Genomic DNA, 9396 nt, shown 5'->3' on the forward strand with positions numbered 1-9396 from the left:
CATATACCCTCATATATAGACATATATATATATGTATGTATATATATTTCTAATCCCTTCAACTACTGAGAAAAGTTTCATAAATTACAATTATTGTTTTTCCATGTAGGAATGTTAATAGTTCAACTTTGATAAGTTCCTTATGATTTCTTTTCCCTGTTTACCTTCTCATGCTTCTCTTGCTTCTTGTATCTGAAGGTCAAATTTTCTATTCAACTCTGGTTTTTTCAGCAAGAATGCTTGAAAGTTCTCTATTCCACTGAATGACCATATTTTCCCCTGAAACATGATTCTCAGTTTTGCTGGGTAGGTGACTCTTAGTTTTAGTCCCAGCTCCCTTGACCTCCGGAATATCACATTCCAAGACCTTCGATCCCTCAGTGTAGAAGCTGCCAGATCCTGGGTTATTCTGATTGTGTTTCCACAATATTCAAATTGTTTCTTCCTGGCTGCTTGTAATATTCTCTCCTTAATCTGGGAATTCCGGAACCTGGCTAAATTATTGCTAGGAGTTTTCTTTTTGGGATCTTTTTCAGGAGGTGATCAGTGGATTCTTTCAACCTCTATTTTGTCCTGTAGTTCTAAAACATCAGGGCAGTGTTCTTTCAGAACTTCCTGGAGGATGATTTCTAGGTTTTTACTTTAGTCATGGTTTTCAGGTAGTCCAATAATTTTTAAGTTATTTCTCCTGGATCTATTTTCCAGGTCAGTGGTTTTTCCCATGAGATATTTCACATTGCCTTCTATTTTTTCATTTGTTTGGATCTGTTTAACAGCATCTTGATTTCTCATAAAGTCATTAGCTTCCATTTGCTCCAATCTAATTCTGAAGCAATGATTCTCCTCAGTGAGCTTTTGAGATTCTTTTTGCATCTGGCAAATTCGACTTTTTAAGGCATTCTTCTCATCATTGCCTTTTTGAGCCTCCTTTGGCATTTGAGTCAGTCTGTTTTTTAAGGTATTATTTTCTTCAGTCAGGCTGTTGACTCTCATTTCATAATTTTCTTGTATTGTTCTCATTTCTCTTCCCAATTTTTCTTCCAATTCTCTTATCTGCTTCTTAAGGTCCTCTATGGCCTGTAGCCAGATTGTATTTTCCTTTGAAGCTTTTGGTGCAGGAGTTCTGACTTCACTGTTTTCCTCCTGTTCCATGCCTTGCTCCTTCTTGTCCCCAAAATAGGAGAGTAATGTTGGAATCTTCTGTCTGCTTTGTTTCCTTTGCCTGGTCATTTTGCCACTCAATTATTTGACTTTTGGGCTTTTTGCCACAGTAGGACTCTGCCACCAGACAGGGGAGTTTTCGTCCCAAATACTGGGGTTTTCTCTGGAGGTATTAGATGGGTGCCCTCTCTGAGATCTCCACATGCTCTGGCAAGCTGGACACACACCCCAGGACCTCCACCCTAGACTGCAATCCAGATCCAAGCAGGTTAAAGCAAGAGCAATTACCCCTCAGACTGGTGCTTGGCCCCCTACACTCTGCAGGCCAGGAGCTGAAGTCACCATGTGGCGCTGGCTGGCTGTGCTGGTGCCTCAGCGGCTTCTCGCCCCGGTGGTAAAAGCGATGCACTCCCACTTACTGGGTCCCAAAGTCCAGCCTGCACTGGCCTCTCACCTTGTCCTTTGCAACTATGTGTTGATAAATCTGGAAACAGCCACAGCTGCTGCAGATCTGGAGTCCCCTGGCAGGTGGCTGGTCATGCCCGCCCTGGGGCTAAAGCCTTGGCTTGGGGCTGGGCTCGGCTCCCAGAGCGCTGTGCCAGCCGATTCCTGCTGGCCTGCCAGGCTGTCCTCAGCGGGAGGTTAGCTTCTTTGTGTCATTTTGTGGGTTCTGCAGCTCCAAAGTTTGCTTAGAATCCCCGTTTTACATGGATTGGGGAAGGTGGAAGCCAAAGCCACGGGAAGGTCCTGCTTCTACTCTGCCATCTAGACTCCGCCCCCTGGGACATAGGATTAAAACCAAAAATCACCTACCCAGCAAAACTGAGTATAATGCTATAGGGAAAACATGATCATTCAATGAAATAAAGGACTTTCAAGCATTTTTAATGAAAAGACTAGAGTTGAACAGAAATTTTGACTTTCACATTCAAGAAGCAAGAGAAACAGGAAAGATAAACAGGAAAGAGACATGATAAGGAACTTATTAAGGTTGAAGTGTTTATATTGCTACAAGGGAAAACAATATTTGTAACTCATGAGACTCTTCTGAGTATTATAATAGTTGAGGGGAATATGTGTTATACTTCTATACATATACACAAACATATCTGTATATGTCTATGTGTATATATGTGTGCATGTGTGCATATATACATGTATGTATGCATATATGTGTATACATACACATACACATATGTATGTATAGCTGGGTCGGTGTTTCTATGTTTGTATATATGCATGTGTGTATATCAGGGGGTGGGGGTCGGAGTGTGTGGGTGGGTATATATATGCATACATAGACAGAGGACCCAGGGTGAGTTCAATATGAAAGAATTATATCTAAAAAGTAAAACTAGGAGATGAGAGGGGAATATATTGGGAGAAGGAGAAAAGGAGAGAAAGAATAGGGCAAATTACCTCACATAAAAGAGGCAAGACTAAGATGTTACAATGGAGAGGAAGAGCATAAATGTAAATGTGAATGAATCAAACTTATTTTCACTGAGCTTGGCTTATGGAGTGAATAATGGACAAATTCAATTGGGCTCTTACCCTACACTAAAGTAGGGGGGAGGTGATAAAAGGGGAGATGGTAGAAGGAAAGCATATTGAGGGAGAGGGTAGTCAAAAGCAAACACTTTTGCAAAGACAGGGTCCAAAGGAGAAAATTGATATCGCACATGATAGGATGGAGGGAATATAGTCAGTCTTTCACAATATACTATGGTAATACCTTGCATAACTGCACATGTATAACCTATATTTTATCCCTTGTCATCCCAGTAGGGGTGGGTGAGGAGAGAAAAAAAGAGAGAATCTGAAACTCAAGGTTTTAAAAACAAATGTTAAAAAATTGTTTTTACATGCAACTGGGGAACAAGAAAAACAGGCAATGGAATAAAGAAAACCATCTTGCCCTACAAGAAAGTAAGGGGTAAGGGTGTAAAGAGGGGGGTGGAGGGGTATATAAGGGAGGGCAGGTTGTGGGAAGGGGTTTTCAGTGTGTTTGCCATTTGGGGTGGGGGGTAGGAGAGAGATGCAGAGAAAATTTGGAACTCAAAATCTCATTAAAATGAATGCTGAAAACTAAAAATAAATAAATACTGGTTTTAAAAAAGTAGTTAAATATAAGCAAAGAATGAACAAGAAAAAAAGTTGAGGTGAATAGAATCATAGACACTTTAGATATCATAGGCCTCTGGAGAATATGTAGTTGGAATAGAAAGGAATGTACCTTTTTTTATTTTCTCAATGGACATGACACCTACCTAAAAATTGATCATGTATTAGGAAATAAAAATCTCTCATCCAAATGCAGAAAAGCAGAATTATTACATGCATGCTTTTGAGGATATAATAAAATTATATTCAATAAAAGGCTGTGGAAAATAGGTTAAGAATTAATTAGAAACATAATAATCTAATCCTAAAGAATGATCAGGGTCATGGAGGAGGCAAGATGGTGGCATAGAAGCAGGAAGGCTCCCTCCACTCCCCCCATAACCATCTGAAATACCTATAGAAATGACTCTAAACAAACTTTAGGGATACAGAACCAAAAAAGGGACCAAGAGAAACAAACCTCCTGCTGAAGACAGACCGGCAGACCAGCAGGAAGGGATGACCTCAGTGCACCGGAAACAGAATGAGGCCCACATGAGCCCATGTTTTTAGCCCCAGGGAGGCCCGAACCAGCCACAACTAGAAGGACATAGGGAGAATGGATCACCAGCAGCTGTGGCCGTTTCCAGAATTATCAACCCATAAATGCCAATGACTAAGTGACAGGTCAATGGATTTTGGAAACAGCAGGTCCAGGAGTGAAGTCTGGCCTCTGCCCCCAGGGCGAGAAGTGGTTGAGGTGCAGAAGCTTCTGCCACATGGCAGCTTCAGAGCTCCTGGCCTTCAGATTGTAGGATACCAAGCAACCAGTCTGAGGGATAATTGCTCTTGCTTTAACCTGCTTAGATCTGAATTGCTATCTAGGGTGGAGATCTTGGGGTGCGTGATCAGTGTGCCAGAGCCAGTGGAGGCTCATGAGAGGGTACCCAAATAATAGCACCAACAACTGAGAAAACCCTAGTGATTTGGAACAAAGCTCCCCTCTCTGGTAGCACAGTTTTACTGTGGAAAAAGCTCAAAATTCAAGTAATTGAGTGGCAAAAGGAGCAAGCAAAGAAAGCAAAGCAAGCACAGCATTATGACTTTGGACTCCTTTGTTGCGGAAAAAATATATATCAAAGCATGGAAGAGGAGGAAGATATTGAAGTCAGAACTACTGCACCAAAATCTTCTAAGAAAAATATGAACTGGTTATAGGCCATACAGGAGCTTAAGAAGGATTTTTAAACCCAAATAGGAGAAGGGAAGGAAAAATTGGGAAGAAAAATGAGAATGATGCACAATCAGGAAAAGAGAGTCAGCAATCTGACTGAAGAAAATAACATCTTAAAAATAACCTAAATCAAATGGCAAAAGAGGCTCAAAAAGCCAATGAGGAAAAGAATGCCTTAAAAAGTCAAAATTGCCAGATGGAAAAAAGAATATCAAAAAATTACTGAAGAGAATAATTCCTTCAGAATTAAATTGGAGCAAATGGAAGCTAGTGACTTTATGAGAAATCAAGATACTATTAAACTGATCCAAAAGAATGAAAAAAACAGAAGGCAATGTGAAATATCTCAGTGCAAAAACCATTGACCTGGAGAAGAGATACAGGAGACATAATTTAAAAATTATTGGACTACCTGAAAGCCATGACCAAAAAGAGAACTTAGAAATTATTCCTTAAAAAATTCTCAAGGAAAATTTCTCTGACATTTTAGAACCAGAGAGCAAAAGAGGTTGAAAGAATCCACCAATCACCTCCTGAAAAAGATCCCCAAAAGAAAACTTCTGGGAATATTATAGCTAGGTTCCAAAATTCCTGGATTGAGGAGAGAATATTACAAGCAGCCTAGAAGAAACAATTTGAATATTGTGGAAACACAATCAGGATAAGACAGGATTTGGCAGCTTCTACATTGAGGGATCAAAGGGCTTGTAATATATTTTGGAGGTCAAAGGCACTGTAATTGAAACCAAGAATCACCTACCCAGCAAAACTGAGTATCATATTTCAGGGGAAAATATGGTCATTTAAAGGAGTAGAGGATTTCAAGCATTTTTGATGAAAATAAAACAGAGTTGAATAGAAAATTTGACATTCAGATACAAGAAGCAAGAGAAGCATAAGAAAGTAAACAAGGAAAAGAAATCATAAGGAACTTATCAAAGTTGAACTATTTACATTCCTACATGGAAAAATGATAATTGTAATTTATGAAACTTTTCCCAGTATGAGAATAGTATATATGTGTGTGTGTACATATATATATATATATGTGTGTATGTGTGTGTGTGTGTGTCTGTGTGTGTATGCATACATACATATAGATGTCTATATAGGAGGGTATATGGGCATATGAATACATATGTGAGCGTGTGTATACATGTGTACAGTTATACATAGACAAAGGGCACAGGACCAGTTGAATAGAAAAGGATGATACTTAAAAGGTGAAATTGATAGATGAGAGAGGAATATAATGAGATAGGGAGAGACAGAAAGGGGTAAATTATCCCATATAGAAGAGGCAAGGGAAAACTGTTGCAATGGAGGGAAAGAACAGGAAGGCCAAAAGGAATGGGTCAACCTTACTCTCATTGAATTTGGCTTAGGAAGGTAATGACATATACAATAAATAAGGTATCTCACCCTAAAGGAGAGTAGGGGAGAAAAGGGATGAGATGGGGGATGATGGAGGGGAGTGGAGAACTGGTTGGGCAGAGGAAAGTTGGAAGTGCACATTTTTGAAAAGGGACAGGGTCAAAGTAGAGAATATAACAAGTGGGGAGCAGGATAGAATGCAGGGAAATATAGTCAATCTTTTACAATATATCCACTATGGATAGGTTTTGCATAGCTACACATATACAACCTATATTGAATTGCTTATCTTCCCAGTAAGCGTGGGTGATGAGGAAGGAAGGGAAAGAATATGGAATCCAAAGTTTTAAAATCAAATGTTTAAAAAATATATATTATTATTATTTTACATCCCAGTGGGAAATAAGATATACAGGCACTGGAGTATAAAGATCCATCTTGCCCTACTGGAAAGTTGGAAGGGGAATGGGGGAGGATATAGCAGAGAGGACAGTGAGGGAGGGGATTTACAGTGCGAGAACTGTTTTGGGATGGTGGGTAGGGGAAATACAGGGAGAAAATTTGTAACTCAAAATCTTATGGAAATGTATGATGTAAAATAAAATAAACATAAAATTTATTAAAAGAAATAAAATAAAGTTAGCTATGTAAAAAATAAAAAATATATAAAAGCTATTTGTCTATCTTGCAAAAAAAAAAAAGGAGTAGGTTCAAAGAACAAATTATAGAAATAATTAATAAAATTCCAGAGTCTATGAGATGGAGACAAAGTAATACTTAAGAGAATATATATATCCAAACTCTTAAATTAATAAAATAAAGAAGAGATGGGTGAATTGAATATGTAATTAAAAAAAATACTACAAACAAAATTAATTAAAAATCCTCAATTTAAAACCAAATTCAAGATCCTGGAAACCAAAGGAAAGGCTAATGAAATTGGAAGTAAGAATACCATTGAAGTAATGATTAAAATTAGGAGCTGTTATTTTTTTTGGGATGGGTGAAGTAAAAAAGTAGAAAAATATTCCTTGATTTTGTTTTAATAAAAGAGAGAAAACTAAATAATCAGTATCAAAAAGGAAAAGCGTGGATTTACCACCAAGGAGGAGGAAGTTAAAGCAATTGCTAAAAACTATTTTGTCCACTTACATGCCAATAAATCACATAATCTAAGAGAAATTGGTTAAATAACCTTATCATAAAAAATAAATTGTTCAAACAATCATTTTACTCCCTAAGAATAAATCCCCAGGGCCAAATGAATGTGCAAGCAAATTCTACCAAACATTTAAAGAACAATCAATTCCAATACTATATAAACTATTTGGAAAAACTGGCAAAGAACTCCTGCCAAATTCCTTTTATGGCACAAATGTAAGACTGATAACTATACCAGGAAGAGTAAAATGATAGACGTTTCCTTAATAAATACTGTTCCAAAATTTTGAAATAAAATACTAGCAAGGAGATTATAGAAATATATCATAAGAATCATATACCATGACCAGGTGGGATATATTCCAGAAATGTAGAGCTCATTCAATATTAGGAAAACTATTAGCATAACTGACCATATTAATGACAAAACCAACAGAAATCATATGATTAGGTCAATAGATTAAGAAAAAGCTTCTGCCAAAATACAACACCCAGGGGTGGAATCAAGATGGTGGAGTAAAAGCAGGGTTTTACTTGAGCTCTCCCCCAAGCCTCTCCAAATTCCTGTAAAAAAATTACTCTAAACAATTTCTAGAGCTACAGAATCCACAAAATAATGGAGTGAAACAAATCTCCAGCTGAATACAACCTGGAAGGATGGCAGGAAGGATATATTGCAACCAGTTGGGAGCAGAGTGAAGTTTGACATGGGCCATTCCAGGACAGAGGGCTGGAGTAGGCCTCAGGGCACTGAATCACTGGCAGCTCTAAGAGTTTCCAGATTTCTCAACCCAGAAATGTCAAAGACAGCATAGAAGGTCAGTGGGCAAACTCTGTGGGACCTGGATGAAAGAGGAGCATGGTCTGGATGAGGTCTAGCCACAGCTCTTGGGCATCAGCAGTGACAGCGATGGTGGTGGTTGCAGCAGCAGCAACAGCAGCAGCAGTAGGGGCTGCTTCCAGAGCTCTGGGCAAATGCAGTGGAGTATTAGTGGCTGATACAAAACCCTTGAAGCCTGGGATAGTAAACCTATCCCTATAACCACCTTCACTGGAGACAGAGTTCTACTTTGACAAAGAGTTAGAAAGTCAAATATTTGACTGAGAAGATGAACAAACAATGTAAAAAAAAACCTCTCAAGGTATAGAATATTACTTTGGTGACAAAGATCAAAACATACAATCAGAAAAAGACAACAAAGTCAAAAATCCTACATCTAAAACCTCCAAGAAAAAATAGGAATTGGTCTCACACCATGGAAAGGTTCAAAAGGGATTTTGAAAATGAAGTAAGAGAAGTACAGGAAAAAATGGGAAGAGAAAACAGAGTGAAACAAGAAAATCGTGAAAAACATGTCAAAGCTTGCTAAAGAAGACCCAAAAACACTGAAGAATATAACACCTTAGAGAATAGACTAATTCAATGGCAAAAGATGTCCAAAAAAGCCAATGAGGAAAAGAATGCTTTAAAAAGTAGAATTGGCCAAATGGAAAAGGAAGTCCACTCACTGAAGAAAATTATTCTTGCAAAATTAGAATGGAGCAAATGGAAGTTAATGATTTTATAAGAAATAAAGAAGTTATAAAATAGAATCAAAAGAATGAAAAAATAGAAATGTGAAATATCTGATTGGAAAATCATGACTTGGAAGATAGATGCAGGAGAGATAATATAAAAACTATTAGACTACTGAAAAGTCATGATCAAAAACTTATCCAGGAAAACTGTTCTGATATTCTAGAACCTGAGGGGATAATAGAAATTGAAAGAATCCCCTGATCGTCTTTTAAAATAGATTCTAAAAAGAAAGCCCCTAGACATATTCTAACCAAAGTTCCCAGGTCAAGGAGAAAATGTTACAAGCAGTCAGGAAGAAAAAATTCAAATATTGTGGGAACACAATCAGGATAACACAAGATCTATCAGCTTCTACATTAAGGGATTGGGGAGCATAGAATATGATATTCCAACTTAAACCACAATTCACCTAACTGAGTATAATACTTCAGGAGAGAATATGGATATTTAATGAAACAGAAGACTTTCAAGTATTCCTGATGAAAAGACCAGAGCTGAATAGAAAATCTGACTTTGAAATACAAGAATAGAGAGAAGTATGTAAAGGTAAAAAGGAAAAAGAAATAATAAGGCACTTATTAAAGAAGAACTGTTTACATTCATACTTGGAAAGATGATATTTGTAATTCATGAGACCTTTCTCAGTATTACAGTAGTTGGAGGAAATATGTAGATAGAGAGATAGATGATAGCTTAATGATAGATATATAGATAGATGATAGATAGATAGATGGATGGATAGATAGATAGATAGATAGATAGATAGATAGATAGATAGATAGAT

At 37.6% G+C, this 9396-nt stretch overlaps 1 pseudogene; it reads left to right on the forward strand.

The window, feature by feature from the left end:
- The first annotated feature begins 7892 nt into the window (after positions 1-7892).
- The window catches only part of LOC138159210 (trafficking protein particle complex subunit 6B pseudogene), a 52645-nt pseudogene continuing 51141 nt past the window's right edge, over positions 7893-9396 (forward strand).

This window comes from Petaurus breviceps, unplaced genomic scaffold (assembly GCF_028583685.1).
Source record: "Petaurus breviceps papuanus isolate PSGF00001 unplaced genomic scaffold, PetGlider_PUasm1.0 175, whole genome shotgun sequence".
NCBI classification, from domain to species: Eukaryota; Metazoa; Chordata; class Mammalia; order Diprotodontia; family Petauridae; genus Petaurus; species Petaurus breviceps.